Below are 18,115 nucleotides of genomic sequence, written 5' to 3'. Positions count from 1 at the left end.
CTCATGATCAAACCAGACTTCAATTTCTATCTAGACTACCTAGACAATCATTGGGGCAGCTAGGTGGCACAATAGATAGAGTGCCAGAGCTGAAGTCAGAACACCTGTACAAATGTAGCCTCACTTACTAGCTGTAATTTATGATCACTCAACTTATAGTCAATTATTATAGCAAATCTTTCATTACCAATACAGATATAGAAAGAAACCTGAACAAGCATGCTAAAAAACTCTCATTTTAATCCTGGACCTATAAGGTCACCTATCATCTCTACATCTCAGTTTCTTAATTCAGAGAGTTCAATTTAAGACACAGTAGATAAGAACATAAGAAGTAGGGGCAAGAAGCTCTTTGTTCAAATCTGATCTTATCCACTTACTATTTATGTGATGACAGGCAAGTTACTTGACTTCGATCCATCTCAGTTTTCTCACCTGTAAAATGAAGATAATAATAGCACCCACTTACCAGGTTAATTGTGAGGATAAAATGAGAAGTGCTTTGCAAACCTTAAAGTAATATATAAATATTAGCTATTATTGTCATTCATATTCTCATGATCATTATTACATAATTATCAATATTTAATAGAAATATAGAATAGCATTCTATATTGCATATCATAATATTATACATTATTAAAATATTAAAATATAGCTATATCTAAAAAGACAGGCCCCTAAGCAGTTTTGTATCTATGTTAATGATTTTATATAATCTATTTACTTGTTTTATTTTCATTGTAAATTTGACATTTGTCCACTAGCATTACACTTGGCCAATTTAATGTAGGCATTTGAGTTTAATGTTCGATAAGTTGTATGCCTTTTAAATTCCCACAGATTTCAATGTCTTGAATTTGCCATTTTTGCTTTTGTACAGATTTATATAAGGATCAATAACAACTCAAGTTTTCAGTTAGATAATAATGATCATTATTCTAATATTTTGATAATCTTGTTAATTACCCAAACTGGAATTATCAACAATGGTTTCCTTAAAGCTGCTGCATTAATCTGATTTCTAATCTTACTGCAACTTGATAATTACACTTTTGAACTATCTTTTCCCTTGTTCATCTTTCATTTCTAAAATAATAAATCTCCTTTATTCTTTCAAATTAATAAAATTAATGAGATTGCTTTTCCCTAAGGTTGAACTGCTATCAAGTAGTACTTTTACTTTAGGAACAACCAAATTGAAGGAATTCATGACTTTGCAAATGATTTTAGGACAAGTCCCCCTTGAACGGTTGGTGGTTTGTTCCCAGTTCACCTTTTTGAAAATGCAACTGTGACTTAATATAATTAAAAAGTTCTTCTGAGAGTCATAAGGGCTATTTTAAAGAAAGGGTTTGCTAGTGTTTGTTAACCTGTCCATTTGTCCAATAGTGTTCTGACAGTCCAGCTACGGAGCATGTTGGATGGTGGGCTGAAATTCAGGTCCATGAACATTTATTAAGTGCTAGTATATACTGCTTGGCAAATAATTTAATCCTGTTTGCATCAGTTTCCTCATCTATAACATGAGCTGGAGAAAGCAATTTACTAAGTTCCTACCATATACTAACTACTGTTCTAGGCAGTACAAATACTAAGACAAAAGCTAAACAGTCCTTTTTTCCAAAAAAAGTTACAAGTAGGGGAACAAGATAAGTCTTCCTGAAAGAGCTCACACTAGCAAAAATATAGTAGAATCTAGGCCTTGAGTCAAGAAACCTTGTTTTATATTAGAACTCAGATATTTACTAAGCTATGTAAACCTGGAAAAGTCACTTAACCTCTGCCTGCCACAGTTTCCTCATTTGTAAAATGAGGATACTCATAACATTTGCTTTCAAATGGCTGTGGTAAAGTTTAAAGGAAGTTATAGTCCTAAAGTATTGGGCACAGGGCCTGGCCCATAGTAGGGACTTAACAAATAGTCATTCCCTTCCACCATCACTGTGGATTACAGGAGGTAAGAAGGGAGGACATTCCACATATGTGGGAATGGCCTGTGCAAAGGCAGCAAGCCAGGAGATGAAATGGAATCCCAACTGGACAGTTGTGTGGAGGATGAATGGATGAATAATGATTCTATTGAGAGCTTACTAGGGGACAGCTAGGTGGCGCAATGGATAAAGCACGGGTCTTGGATTCAGGAGGACCGGAATTCAAATCCAGCCTCAGACACTTGACACTTGCTAACTGTGTGACCCTGGGCAAGTCACTTAACCCCCTTGCCCCTCAAGAAAAAAAAATGCACACATTGAGAGCTTACTGAGTGTTAGGCAACATGTTAAATGTTTTGATGTTGTTCAGTCATTCTCTTATGTCCTATTCCTCATAACCCCATGAACTTTTCCACTTGGGGTTTTCTTAGGAAAAAAAAATATGAAAGTAGTTTGCCATTGCTTTCTCCAGCTCATTTTACAGATAAGGAAACTGAGGCAAACAGGATTAAAATTATTTGCCAAGGATCACATGGTTAGTAAATATCTGAGGCCAGATTTGAATGTACAGAGATGAGTCTCCTTATCTCCAGGCCCAGTAATCTATCTACTGTGTTATTTAGCTATATTATCAAATTTTCTGTGTGAGCATTGACACTTCAAAAATTGACAAACATTACCTATCAGGTTTTGATTTGTTTTGTTGCTTGTCAAAACTTAAGAAATTTAGGGAGAAAATGTTAAAATTTTAATTTAGTTTTGAAAGTGTGTCCTGAATAAGTTTTTAGAGTGATTGTTAAAATACATTCCAGTATACTTTATTGACAACATTTCTCTGATCAATCAGTTTAGTAATACTGGGGAGGGAAAGTAAATGAGTATAGTCTGAAATGATCTGTTCTTCATAAAAAATAAGAAAAATAATTATAAATGAAATTGATCACCATATCTAGTAGCAAGAGAAATATGATATCTTGAAATTAACCATATAATAACATAATTGCTCTTTTGTTTGGGCAAATTTGTGTGCCTATTTTTTTTTTCTGAGCATCTAAAATGACTTATGGATGTTTTAAAATGTATTTTTAGTGTCTTTTGTTTTTACATCATCCACATTCCCTTGCATGTCCCTCCCTCCTGTCTCTTCTAGAGTATGAGTGCTTATTAAAATAATAAAAAATAAGATAAAATAAAGAAAAGCTAATCAACATGTAAAATATTTGAGCTTAAATGTACTTTTGCTTATTCAGAGTTCCCTATTATTATAAAGAAGCAGGGTGAGGGGCAGCTAAGTAGTGCAGTGGATAAAGCACCAGCCTATATTCAGGAGGACCTGAGTTCAAATCTGCCCTCAGACACATAACATTTATGAGCTGTGTGACCCTGGACAAGTCACTTAACCCTCATTGCCCCCACCCCCCCAAAAAAAAAAACAGGGAAAGATGCCTTATTTCATCTATTAATGTTCTTTTCCCCTTTTCCCTATGACCTTCTAGTAAGCCACTGCTACCACTAACTCTCAAGGGGAAATCACCCAAGGCTTATAGGGTCATGTCAGCAAAATCTAACATTTTTCAGGTTCAATAAAATTGGAATGGTTTTGAAATATTTTATATACAACTCACACATTCCAAAAGAATGGAAATTATCATGAATACTATTTTTAACTAGTAACCAAGAACTTATAAAATACTAGAAACCTACAAGCAAATTATCTTATACCTATAACATTACTATGAGGATGGTCTATGCATGTCATGGTTTTCCTTGATGAAAACAATCATAGGTCAAAAACAGGGTTTTTTACTATATACATACATACATACACACATATATACACACATATTTATGCATGTATACATATGTGTGTGCATATACACACATATGTATCTATATGCATACCCCCCAAAGTGGTCTAAATCTTAATTGCTGGACAACTACTTGAGCAATAGATATAATAAAATCAAAACTGTGTGCATGACACACATATACACATATAAGATATATGTGAGTATATAATACATAAATATACACACATATGTTGTGAGATTAAAATTGGATATTAGATCATAAATCTCCCCTACTTAACCTTTCCCTTAATTTATCTCCCAGACTAGTAAATGGAAGAAGCTTCTGGTTTTCTAGATAGAGCTTTTATTGTATGGTAGTCACAAGGTGATGTTGATTAGAAGGATAGGAAAGTAGAAACACAATACAAATCGTCTTAAGTCTAGGCTTAGTCTATATTCTGTATAAAACTCACCAAAAGCCGAAGGCCACCTTTGGGGCGAGAGACCGAGTCAAGCGCGAGCTGTTAACTGAGAGCCAGGCTGAGTCAAACTCCAGTCCGCGTCTGTCCGTGCAGTGCAGCCAGGAGACCAGCGGAGCAGGAAAAAGCCCCCACTTCCGTTCTCTTCTTGCCTTTTAAGCTCGCACCCCAGAAGTCGAGTGCTCAGCAGACAATCTGGCGTGCGTCGCAGGTGGACTGGCGTGCGTAGCTCATGCTGTTGGTCTCCTCCCCAAAAGGGTGGTCCTAAAAAAGACCTGGCATCTCTCCATTATCTAACCGACTGTTAAAACTTTTTACCACAATGTCTTCCACAGATATAAGATCATATAATGTAAAATAATTGCAAAAGTAGATTTCTACAGTAATGCCTGAAGTATTCCTACTCCAAATGGATGAAATAGGGAGACATATGCTCACTGAATTTGTTCAACTCTCATGGAGGTTGACCAAAATGAAGTTATATTATTCCTTCTGAATGAAGAATTACTTTATGTGCAGCTTTTCAGGGATGAAAACATGCTGATGACATCAAGCTCCAGAACATCATATAGTGCCTTCACTAAAAGCCATGGCCCTTCAAAAGATATTGATTCAGCCATACACACTCAAGAAACCAAAGTGGGCAAAATTACAAATTTCCTTGATTACAATATAGGTATATAGGACAACTATTTACTATCTCCTTACAGATGCATGAATGTATACATACACACACACACACACACACACATACATTCGTACATATGTGTGTTGGGTATCCACCAGTACATATACCTTGGACAAAGACAGTAGAATGAATATAAGCTAGGTAAACAAATGAATAGGTGGAGGAGATGAAGCTAGATTTTCAGGAATGGCAGACCATTTTCAGTGGCTTCAAAATGCTCATTACTTACTACAGAGTTCAATGTTTTAAAACACAAAAATTTTAGAGTAATTTTGCATAGTGGATAGTCATGGAATAAAATTTTCATGAAATCCAAGGGCAGTGGAAAGATGAATCATAAGTGTTAAGAAGGTTGCAGGATATTGTCAATATCTATATTAAATAGAATAGATTATAGCTTAAGAGTGAGATAATTAAAACAGCAAAATTTTTATTCAAAATCTGGTTGTTTACATAATAATGTACCGCATATTCTGGGAAATATCCCCCCCCCAAATAAATTTCAGATAGTAGTAAAATAATTTTGATTAATTTCTACATAAATTTATCTGTTTTATTTAATCAAATAATTCAGGTAATTGAAAATATTAAAGAATATTTTAGTCGCCATTGCTACTTGTTTAAATAGTTATTATACAATCCTTACCAGCATTTTAAAATATATATATATGTCTGGCTTATAGGAAAGGCTCACAAAACTGCCATGCTGTCTTGGTGATCTTTAGAATACATAAAAGCTCTCATCTAACAAATTCAGCTGTGTAATATAAAAGTTGCTGACACAGTATTAGTGTTACTAGTAATAAAAATCATGATTAAGTAAGGTTCTGACTGGAATTTATTTAAAGAGGGGGTCAATTCCTCTTTAGTTAATTTCTTCCTTATTTTCCCAAGTGTAAACTCCAATCACAGCTCTTTCATAATCCAAGAGTTCCCTTCAGTGTGGGCATGCTTACATTACTGTTGATTTTGTAAGCTGACATTTATTTCCTTGTAACAAATAAATAAATAGAATGATAATAAAAATAATAACAAAAATGAAACTAAAAAACCTTGTACTTGTGTTCCCATTTGCATGTATGGTTTTAAGATTTTATTTTATATGTTTAAAACTAATCATGTTATTTTATTCCTAGAGAAAACTAATGACTTCTAGGAAATTAAAATTATTATTATTTAATTTTAAGATAACAACCGAGTGGCAATTTAGGGACAACCATTTCATTTTATACATAGGAAAACTGACAACTAGAACTGGGAATTACTTTGTTTTAAGGTCATATAAGTAGTAAAAATACCATTATGAGAATTCTTCACTAGCTTCCCAAATATCAAATTCAGTGTGCTCACCACTATACCACAGTTGACTCATTTTATTTTAGAAAAGTGATTGTGAAAAATGGAGTGAACTTGAAAGCAGCAGATAGGACATATGGGTTAGAGTTAGGGTACCTAAGAGAAGACATTTGCCATCATCAGCATTATAGTATTATCATTCTAGATGTGGAAGGTAGCTCAGAGTCTAATCCAATCCCCTAATTTTACAGAAGAAGAAATTGAGGTCCAGGGAATTTAAATAACTAACCCAATGTCACATAAGTCATAAGTATCAGAGGCAGAATTTCAACCTAGGTGCTTTGATTTCAGTCAGAACTCTTTTTTAGGGTACTACCAATGCTGTTACATTCTCATTGTCATTATTGTCATAGTCATTGTCATCATCATGATGCTCAGCATTGTTTCACTATTAACATTATAAAACTTGTCTTCATTATTTAATTGCATTTGTATGCATATGTACATCATATACATGCATCATATCTGTTAAATAGTATAAGGTTCATGTCAACATTTATTATGTCAACATTTATTAAGCACCTAACTTATAGAGTCAGGCACTGGGGATAGAAACTATTTCATATAATTGTTGTGAGGATCAAATGAGATACTATATGTAAAGATCTTTTCAAACCATAAAGAGTTATATAAATATTATTACTTTTATTAGAGGAAATAAAATATTCTCTCTTAAGTAGTTATTCTCAAGGATTTTGGAATCAGTGATTTGAGCATATGTTTATTCTCACAAAATACAAGGCAAAAATGTATTGAGTGCAAAGATGCAATCTAAGCAAAATGCCCTGAGAAAAGTAAAGACAAAAAAGATCACTTCCTTGGCTAACATAGCAATGTTTTCCTGGAGGAGGTGTTACCTCAGCCAGCTCTAGAATAATGTCAAGAATTTGAATAGAGATAGGGGGAATCCATTTCAGGCATTTTGACTCCATAAAAGCAGACACAAGTAAAGGAGAGGACAATATGAGAATGGAAGATGCCTAGTAGTTCATTTTGCCTTGGATTTAGAACACACCCATGTGAGTAATAGAGAATATGATTGGAAAAGTAGTTTGGAGTATTACCAGGATGAGAAATTTTCACTTCATTCAGGATGTAGTGAGAGGATATTAAACATTTTTGAATAGAGGGATGTCTAGATCCCATTGTCTAATTAGAAGGATTCTTTGGGCAATTGTCTTTGGTAAAGAAGAAAGATTCTAATGTGAGGGCCAAAATTTGATATACAGAGCCCTATTTGGGTGACTCGCTTTAATATTGGGGTACTGGAAATAATGAGGGGCCTTTTAGGTTCACCCTCCACTCTGAACTGCCCTTTTTAGATATTTCTCCTAGGCCAATAAGGAAGGAGCCTTTAAGCTTTAGTTCACAAAAGTACCAGATTTTATTATTTGGAAATTAATTAAACAACAAAGGCAAAACTAATAAAAATCAAAGATAAGGAAATAGGAAAATAGAAATACAAATAAATACTCAACTCTAAACTTAACCTATTCAATCCTCAGACCATTTCCAATTAAGCTAGTTCAAAGCAATTTAGGGTTTTCATTAATTAACTCACCAACACCTGGACAGTCTGCAGGTGCTCGCACCACTAGGGAAAACAGCTGCCCAAGACAGAGCAAACACGCACCACCACTGCAAGGGCAGAAGACTGAGAGACCATGTTCCGGAAGATGCATAGCATTCCAGAAGCACCCTTCGCCTCCCTTCAGGGAGTGTTCAATCTTTCCTCCCCCAAAAGGGAAGGTCCTTTAAAAACTTCCTATGGACAGTTCTCCTTCTGACCTCAGTAGCATACGTAACCTCAGAGTGGGCCAGGTGTGGCCCCTCCCAAATGAGTCAACTAAAAACTGCAATACCAATCTTTACCACAAATAATTTTTACCACACTAATGAGGAAGAGTGTCTAGGAGTTTCTTGCAATGGTGCAACAAAAAGATGAAGGGTTTAAGTGTAGAAGACACATTGATATTCTCAAAGCACAAATCTGAACATGTCACTCCCCTGCTCAAAACCTGCTAATACCACACTTTTACCTCTAGGATAAAATGTAAGCTTCTGTGGTTGACACTTAAACCCTTCATAATCTGGTCTCAACCTACAGAAGAAAGCAAACAAAAACAAACCCTCTGTATACACAACATTTCACCAGCTGTTTATACCTTTGCATTGGCTGTCCCAGATGACTGTAATGTTCTCCCTCCTTACTCCCAACTTACAGAATTCCCAACTTCCTTCAAAGTCCAAAGTACTAATGATTAATAATATACCAACTCCCTGTCCCTTCACCCCCTACCTAGAAGTGATTATGTATATATTTTGTATTTATTTTTCTGTATTGCTGTTTCTATACCTGATCCCAGCTCCAATAGAATGTAAACTTCTTGAGGGTATGGAGTTATTTATTTTTGGCTTTGTGTTCATAGAACCTAAAAGTGATAGAGAAAACACTTAATGAATATTTGCTGAATGAACGAATGAATGAAATATTTGCTGAATGAATGGATGGATATTATAGAAATAAAACAAAGAAACCTTTGAAATGAATGATTAGTTGGGAACCCTAGAAATCTCAGTGACTTAGAAGTTGATGGTGCTATCAGGAGTAATGCAGAAGTGATAGGCAGGTACAGAATTCTGAGGGAAGAAAGGCTCACCTGTGTCTGAGATGCTGGAATTATATTTGTGGATATGAGCTCGGTCATGTCTGTACTTGCTGATTAAATATGCTAGAGCTTCACTTCTTCACAGGGAAACCAAACAATGGAGTAGCATAACAACTAACCAATCAGGAGAACTTCTGAAGCCCAGGGCTGCTTGACATACCAGTGATCCTTTGTGAGTAAACATTAGCTGAACCTGAAAATACCTGCAACTGCTGAAATCGATCTTGACCAGCTATGAGAGAGCTGCAGATATCTTCCTCCTTAATTTATCCAAGGGGTAGCAGACATCTTGATTTCTGACTTATCTAGGGACCTAGAAAACAACCTGCTCTCTTATATGTTGTATATACAGATGTGTTGTCCCTGGACACCTTCTTCCCTGATGTCATGATCTATTTATCCCTTAAGCCCTGCCCCCCCTTAGCCATCAATACCTCAAATAGTGATAAATACCTCATATATGTACTCATATATATACTTCACCTTTTCCCCATCCCCCTTTGAGGAGCTGACAAAGTTGTCTAACTGCTCCAGCTTGAAAGCTGCTTATTCTCAGATCATAAATGCAGTTATAATCTTTGTAAACTATGATCCAATTCTGAGTCATTTTAGGTCCCCCTTTTTGGACCTGGGGTTTCTTCTGTTTTAGTAGTTCATAGGTGTGTTTTTTTTTTTATTTTTCTTTTTCACATTCAAGAGGAACAGGCAATTAAAAATACAGAACTGGAATTCAAAGGTAAAGGATTTTTTTTTAGTCATCCAAATTAATGTGATAATTTGGGGCAGAAGAATAGATGGTATCATAAAAGCAGAGACTACAAAGAGTGAGGAAGATAGGGTTAAAGAAAGAGACTTGGGAGATATCTACATATACTAAGAGGCTACCAGATCAGAGGAAAACAAAATGACTTTGTCAAAGAGGTAGGAGGAGGATTCACAGTGTGTAATATCATGGAAGCTAAGAGAGAAAAGATGATCAAAAGAGAGGATTTGGTCAGGGGTATCAGATGGCAATAAATGGTGTATTGAAGTCAAAGAAGATAAGATCTAGGAAAAGGTCCATGGGGTGTAAGAAAAGGTAGTCACAGTAATTGCAAAATTCACTTGGAGAAGCAAATATAATGACCCTGAGAGTCCCCAGTCCTAATAAGATAAGGAAAGAGAAAATCATGAACTCTTTCCTGTTCAATCTAGAAAGTCTTCTTGAGGAGAGTTTCAAGAATTATTTGAACTTTTGTAGATAGCTTGATAGAGGAAGAGCATTCTAAGCATATGATACTGCTGTCAATTAAAACAACAACTAAAAGGTGGACCTTTGAGTGGGTATAAAAGGTTTTGTTTGGTTTTTTTAAGCAGGTTTGTCTGAGATGAAAGGTAGATATGATAGAAGGTGAAAAATCAGAGTAATCTACAACGTAGTTAAGGGCCTTCAAAATCAATGTGAGTATCTGAAATTTGAATTTTCAGATGGTGAAAAACAAAAATCATGTTTTGAGGGATAGGTAACATAATACAAACAAAATTTGAAGAATATTTTGGTAGCAACATAAATGAGAGAGCAGGCACTGGAACAAGTACAACATAGAAAGAATGAATCTTCCAGAATTCAGAATAGAGATTAAATCAATGAAAAATTGTCAGTGATGACAATATAGGCAAAGAGATGATAAGATATGTATGTAAGATTTTGAGGAAAAAGTAAAAAGATAGGCATCTGACTATTTATGTACAAGGAGTAGAGAGATGAATCAAGATATTTTTTCTAAGAACTGGATTTGAATTCATCTTTTCCATTTACTACCTGCATGAACATTAATCCCTGAATTTAGATCAAAGAGTTCTTTTCCAATTCTCTTCCAACTGCTTTCCTTTAAGGAGGGAAAGCTTGACACAATAGAAAGAGAGGTGGCTTTAAATTCAGGTACACCTGTATTCAGGTTCAGTCTTTAATAGATCCCAGATTTGCGCTCCTTTACAAGTTATTTAAATTCTCAGTTATCTAGGTAACCATGTAAGTTAGTAAGTTATAAACTCATAGGGAAAGTGTTTTCTTGCATTGGTAGGTAGAACTTCTTCACCCAAGAGTTCCATATGCCAATAAAATTTCAGGTTTGGTTTAATCTTATCTTCCATGACCTTTGGCATGACAAAAACTTGCTGAACTTCAATGTGTGTGTGTGTGTGTGTGTGTGTGTATAATGAAATGGTTGAAACTGATGATATCTAAAATCTTATAAATGCTGTTATGGTATGATGTTGATTGAAATTGTCAGGAATTTTTTTGGAAACAAGGTCCTTTTATTTGAGTTTTCTTATACAAAATGACTAATATGGTAATGTTTTACATAATCATACGTGTATAATTAATATCTGGATGCTTATCATTTCAGGGACAGGAGAGCAAAGGGAGGGGAGGAGGGATAAAAACTTGAGCTATAAATTTTAAAAAAAGTTTATTACTTGTTTAAAAAGCTAAAACAATGGGGCAGCTAGGTGGCACAGTGGACAGAGCACCGGTCCTGGAGTCAGGAGTACCTGAGTTCAAATCTGACCTCAGACACTTAACACTTACTAGCTGTGTGACCCTGGGCAAGTCACTTAACTCCAATTGCCTCATTAAAAAAAAAAAAAAAGCTAAAACAAGAGATGGTTTCAGAGACAGGAGGGAAGACTTGTATAGTCTGTTGCATAGTGAAGCCAAACCAGAAAATTTTATAGCAAAACTTCAACAGCATAAAAATGAACAATTGTGAAAAACTTAAGAACTCTGCTCAGTGCAATAATTAATCATTATTCAAGAAGATGAAGAAATATACTAACTTCCTGAGAGAGGGATGAAGGATTACTATTCAGAATTAGATTTTTTTTTCTAACTAGTCAATATAGGGATTTGTTGTATTGACTATTAATTTTGTTTGACTATTTGTTACAAGGGGTTTTGATTTTTTTTCTTTCTTCAGTAAGGAGTAGAAGAAAGAAGAGAAAAATGCTTGAAAATTAGGGGGATTGTAAAATTTCAAACAAACCATTTAATTTTTAAAAAGTTATTGAGATCATTGAGGGGGAGAGAAAATATATAATTAAGAATAACACCTTTCCTTACCTTCCACTTCCTGTCTGCCTAGAAGAAATAAGAATATAATGGATCTGGTAAATAGAGAGTGAACAAATGTCCCAACATGTGCCAATTGAGGAAAGATTCCCTTTGCCTGTTTCCAAAACTTTCAGCAACAGCTGAATCAAATAAAACCTGATGAAGTGGACATATTCTCTAGACTATTTAAGATTTCGGGAAGGGCACTGATGTGTGATAGTTCAGCAGATGCGGACATTGTTTGTATTTGGTGATCTAAAATGGGTTCATCAAAGTGCTGCACTACTTGGTATTATAAGATATTTGGTGAGAATTTTTTTTTAGTGTATTTTATGGGTGAGGCAGAGTGCTGGTTGTGGTTCCATGTATGTGGTTGAGAAGATGTTTATTCTTCATTTTTTCTTATATTTGTTTGTTTATTATGGTGATATATGGAGATGGTCATAGGTATTTATTTCCATTTGGGGTTTGCTCTGAGGTGACTCCTGGTATTTACCAGAATCAGATATTGAACAGACATACAATTTCATTGATTAAGGAAATTCACAGATGATAGAATTATTTCTAGCAATTCAGGTCCTAACATTGTCTTCTTTTCCATTTACAATTTTGAGAATTCATTTCTGGCATCAAGAGGTTTAATAAATTCCATAAGTCACTCACTAGTATATATCAGAAGTGTGACTTATAGCCTGGTCATCCTGCTCCCTATCTACTATAGCTTGTTGCCTTTCAGAATTAGAAACAAGGGATAATCTATATCTTATATCAGTTCCAGACTAGCACTTTTCTTCTGAAGGATACCAGCTGAGGTCATTCCCAACAGCTGTCTCTAGATCCAGATATTTGGGGAACAATAGGCAAAGATAGCACATGGGTTTCATAGTTCTAAATTTTCAATGATGTTTCCTGTCATTACCAGGAGGAGAAAAATTACAGGAGAACCAGGTAGTCACTTAATTTCATTGGTCCTCGTTCACTTGTAAAATGAGTATTTCAACTAGATGACCTCTAATGTCGCCCAAGCTCTAAATCCAAAATTCTGTGAGTCAGCGATGCACAGTAAATAATGAATTAAATGACATTGGATTATATGTATCTCTTGGAAGTTGGGGAAAATTTAAAAAGATGCTGTCTTAAATATAAATTCATGTAGTTTCGGGTTGGTTCTTCTACCACCTACTTTAAATAGATTTGGATACAGTTAGCAGAACTGCTATTGAACAGAATGGACACCCTTATTCCTTGTACGTTCATAGGAGTGACATGGACCCATTCAGTTATGGCTCTTAGTCCACAGCAATACATGGAACTGATAACCCTGACAAAGATGAGGAAAGACCAGGCCATAAGACAACTGCTTAAAGTTGCAGAGTAACTTAGACGTTGATCTGGCTTCACCCTTTCCATTATACAAGATTATTCATATTACCATTTGAACTGACATAGTATGTTTTATGTGAAAAGGAGAAAGAAGATGCTTAAGAGTAAAGAATTATGAGTTGTTATTGTTTGTCCTTCATTCAGGAAAAGGACCATGACATCTGGGTTATGTCATGACTTGTAGTGAATACGATTTAAGTAAGGAAGGGATGCGTAAGTTTACTAATCTCACTCTCTCCCCCAGTGCTATGTCAGTCAAGTGGCAAGCTATACATCAGGGTGACTGGAGATGGTCCTGGATGTTTTAAGGCAATTGGGGTTAAATGATTGGCCCAGGGTCACACAGCTAGTAAGTGTCTGAGGTGAGATTTGAACTCAAGTCCTTCTAATTTCAGGACCAGTGCTCTATCTACTGCACCGCCTAGCTATCTACAAAGAATTCTGAGTGAGGAGAATGAAAATTCAGTGGATATGTGGGTTTGTGGTGATTGCACTTAGAAAAATAAAATGATTTCTTTTAAAGAAACCAGTGGAACAGAAATGGTGACAGATGGATAAAATGATACTTAAGGGGGCAGCTAGGTGGTGCAGTGAATAAAGCACTGGCCCTGGATTCAGGAGGAACTGAGTTCAAATCTGACCTCAGACATTTGACACTGACTAGCTGTGTGGCCCTGGGCAAGTCACTTAACCCTCATTGCCCCCCCACACACACAAAATGATACTTGAGCATCCTTCCAGACTTTCTGTGTCAAGTAGGAGGCATCAAATAATCCAATTTCTTATATGTAGCAAAGCAAAGAATGCCCCAAGTGGACTATTGAACAGATAATGAAATATTCATGGAAGTGGTGTTGTTGATTGTTAATAACCTGGCTGCTTATAAATGTAATCAAGTTGAAGGATATTTAACTCTGTCTTTTCATGGATTTTTCAACACTTTATTCCATCTATTCCTGACAAAATGATGAAATTAAATGATTGTATTCCTTTTGGTATGTATGTCTTCACATGGTTCACAAGTTACTTGATATAATAATAATAGCTAATAGCTAACATTTATGCCAATCACTATGCTAAGTCCATTACAATTATTATCTCATTTGATCTTGACAACAACTCTGGGAAGTGGGTGCTATTATTATTGATGATGGTGGTGGTGGGTTTTTTGTTGTTTATTTGTGTCCAAGTCTTTGTGACTCCTTTTACTTTTGAGAAAACTCCCTGGGGTTTTCTTGGCAAGGATACTGGAGTTATTGCCATTTCCTTCTCCAGTAGATCAGCTTTTATTTTTCATTACCATTCTTTACCATGACCTTTCCATCTTGGGTAACCCTGCATGGCATGGTTCATAGATTCATTAAGCTATGCAAACCTCTCTGCCACACCAAGCCAGTGATCATGGAGGGTCTTTTTCAAAGCAAATGGGGGTTGAATGACTTGGCATACAGCTAGTAAGTCCCTGAGGCAGGATTGGAAATCAGGTAATAACTAACATAGCTAACATTTATATAATGCATACTATATGTCAGCAACTGTGCTAAATGCATTTTAATTATTATCTCATTTAATTTTCGCAATAACTCTGGTAAGTAGGTGCCATTGTTATCCTCATTTTGTACATGAGGTAACTAAGGCAAACAGATATTATGTGACTTGCTCAGGGTCACACAGCTTATTAGTGAGGCTGATTGTGAACTCAGGTTTGCCTCACCACAGTCCCAGAATTCCTTCCTTCCTCTCCCCTCCCACTACAGCACTAGAAGGCAATGCAGAGTTCAGGAAGTTCAACTTCATCACTTTATAAATAAGCTAAGTAATGCTGAAAGAAGAGGAGTGACTTGTCCAAAGTCATACAGGCAACAAATTGCAGAGATTATATGAAATCTATGTTATTCCAATTCAAACCAATGCCTTCTCTACAATATTATATTGTGTGTTTTGACATTTGAACCAATATAATGTTTCATATATAAAGGAGTAATAAGAACAAAGGATTCTGGGTGAATTCTTAATCATGAAAAGGTATTATTACTATTATTATTTGTGATGGTCAGTTAAATGCACATGAGGTTGTTACAAAGTACTATATAGACTTTGAAAAATTCAGAAACTTATGAGACCAAATCTACATTGAATGTGAGGGTGGGGAAAGGGAAGGATTATCATAAAATATAAATTAGATCATTCAAAATGGACTTGAGGTTTTAGAACTATGTTCAAATACAGAGTGCTCCTTTTGGACTCTCTGTCATTGAATAATGCATCTAGAGATAGAAGGAACAATGAATATAATCTTGTCAAAGTATTTATAGATGAGGAAAAGAAGGCTAACAAAGTTTATTGCTGAGTTATAAAACATTATAGTCTCTAACTAGTTGAAAATGAACACCACTCAGAGAGCCAAGGAGAGATGCACAGTTGGTGTGAGCAGGTTCCAAGACAGAACAGAAAAGAATTATGAAGAACAGGAGTATAAGATATCTCAAAGAAAAGTATGTGAGTAAAAATAGATGGGTCAGCAAGATCAAGGAATAAACCTTGGATAGCTCCCATACTTGATAGAAATTCTTGTGATTTTAAGAGAAAGGGAAGGAGACCATCAGGCAGCCTCCACTGTGTTGAACTTCTGGGAGGACATGGATAAGAGGTGCATGAGATTATTAGATAAAGATGGGTTGTGATTGCTTGGTTGGCAGGAGAGCTCAAATGGAAAAATACATCGATCAGTTAGGACATTGATTACTTTATTGGATGGTATAATAAATGGCATCAGATGGCTTAGCAAAATTACCACCTTACTTTATATCTTCTGTCACCATCAGTGTGACATTGGTCAAGCAAGCCAACTTTTCAGGCTTTATTTCCCTAATTTCCAAAGTTGGAGATTACATTTTAGGCTAACATAAAATCCTATGACTCTTGATGAGTTGATTTCTTTTTCATGGTATGCATTTTAATAATGAAATACTTGTGTACATCTATTGCCTTCTTGGGATGGAGAGAAAATGCTTTGGATGGGATGTTTTTTTTTTTTTAAGTACTACAACCTGTATTTTGAATCAATTACTTTTTGTGTGTGTGTGTGTGGGGGGCAATGAGGGTTAAGTGACTTGCCCAGGGTCACACAGCTAGTAAGTGTCAAGTGTCTGAGGCCAGATTTGAACTCAGGTACTCCTGAATCCAGGGCCGGTGCTTTACCACTGCGCCATCTAGCTGCCCCGAATCAATTACTTTTAAAAGATGAAACAAATAGATGTCAGTTATAATATAGTGTTACTGAAAAATTGCAGGTGCTAAATTAACCACAGGTGTTGAATTTCTAAAACAACAGGGGTTAATTTAAGGAGATATTAAAAATTACTGAAAAAATCTAATAAAAATAGCATGATAAGTAGTGATAATATTCATGCAAAGTAGTCATCTAGTTGATACCAACACTTAGAAAGATGGAAATTGTATGCCTGTTGAACTATTGGGGAAAAATATATATATATTTTTCCTTTGGATTAAATTTCTATGCAGAGTTAGTACACAGTTTAGTTAGGCAAAACATATCAATTGAAGCCTGACTCTATTAAGAACTCATTATTATAGAATTTATGAGAAGTATGTAAATTAAAACAATTAAGAAGGTGGTTAAGCTTAAGTAGCTTTGCACTCTCAGTGACCAAATGTTTCCTAAACAAATTAATAATGGAAACTAAATTATAGTATAAAAAATGTTAATCAATCCAAAGAAATACTTTTAAGTGATTTGGGAATACCATTTTCGAATGAATAATATCTATCACGTATGTCACCCAAGGCCCAGATTTTCACTCCTCTCCCCCAACTCCTCAAAGCCCTATTTTCACAGGAAGCTAGGTTCAATACTAGGAGTCTGACCTCAAAACAATGTCAATATGGGCAGCTAGGTGGTGCAGTGGATAGAGCACTGGCCCTGGAGTCAGGAGGACCTGAGTTCAAATCCGGCCTCAGATCCTTGACACTTACTAGCTGTGTGACCCTAGGCAAGTCACTTAACCCCAGTTGCCTCACCCCACCCCACCCCCGCAAAGAAAAAAAAAAAGGTAAATAACTCTCTCTGGCTTTGACTTTCCCTAGAGACCTATCTCTAAAACAATGATAACAGTTTCCATAAATTTGGTTAACAATGTCCATTCTAGCAAAGGTAGTAGATATATTACTTGGATATCATGTATGGGGTCTCAAAAGCACAAATTAATAAATACAGGAAACATATAGAATACTCAAGTAGATGATTACATATATTTACCCAGTGGGTAAAGACAATTTCCACTGAGCAAATCTGCTCCATTCACTTCAAATGTACAAAATCTTAGCAAGTCATATAAGTATTATAAACAGTGTAAAAAGTCTAAATCCCTTGGTCAGGCACCTCATAGTTTGAATGGCCATTTTTTTTTTTATTAAGTACTTATATATCAAGCACTATTGTATGTACTAGGGATACAAAAACAAAAGCATAGCCTTTCTTGCCCTCAAGGAGTTTACATTCTTAGAGGAGGGAAACCCATACAGTGTAACTGTAACAGCAGAGGGATATTTTGATTTGGAAATTTATTGAGCAGCTGAGTGGAGACATGGGGCAATAGACATATTCTTTCCATGAATAAAATCAGTGTTGATTCAACTGTGGTTCCAGAATCAAAAGTACCGTGGGAGAATGGGTAGCATATGAATAAAGGTAAAATCACT

At 35.5% G+C, this 18,115-nt stretch overlaps 1 protein-coding gene and 1 pseudogene across 3 annotated transcripts in view; one reads left to right on the top strand and one right to left on the bottom strand.

The window, feature by feature from the left end:
* Window positions 1–8,955, bottom strand: part of LOC122729024 — a 42,330-nt pseudogene extending 33,375 nt beyond the window's left edge.
* The window catches only part of MGAT4C (MGAT4 family member C), a 749,687-nt gene that overhangs the window by 506,820 nt on the left and 224,752 nt on the right, over window positions 1–18,115 (top strand). The window lies entirely within an intron of this gene.

The sequence above is a fragment of the Dromiciops gliroides genome, chromosome 5, assembly GCF_019393635.1.
Source record: "Dromiciops gliroides isolate mDroGli1 chromosome 5, mDroGli1.pri, whole genome shotgun sequence".
Classification (NCBI taxonomy): domain Eukaryota; kingdom Metazoa; phylum Chordata; class Mammalia; order Microbiotheria; family Microbiotheriidae; genus Dromiciops; species Dromiciops gliroides.
Note: the sequence above shows the minus strand (reverse complement) of the source record. Positions and strands in the feature narration are given on the sequence as shown.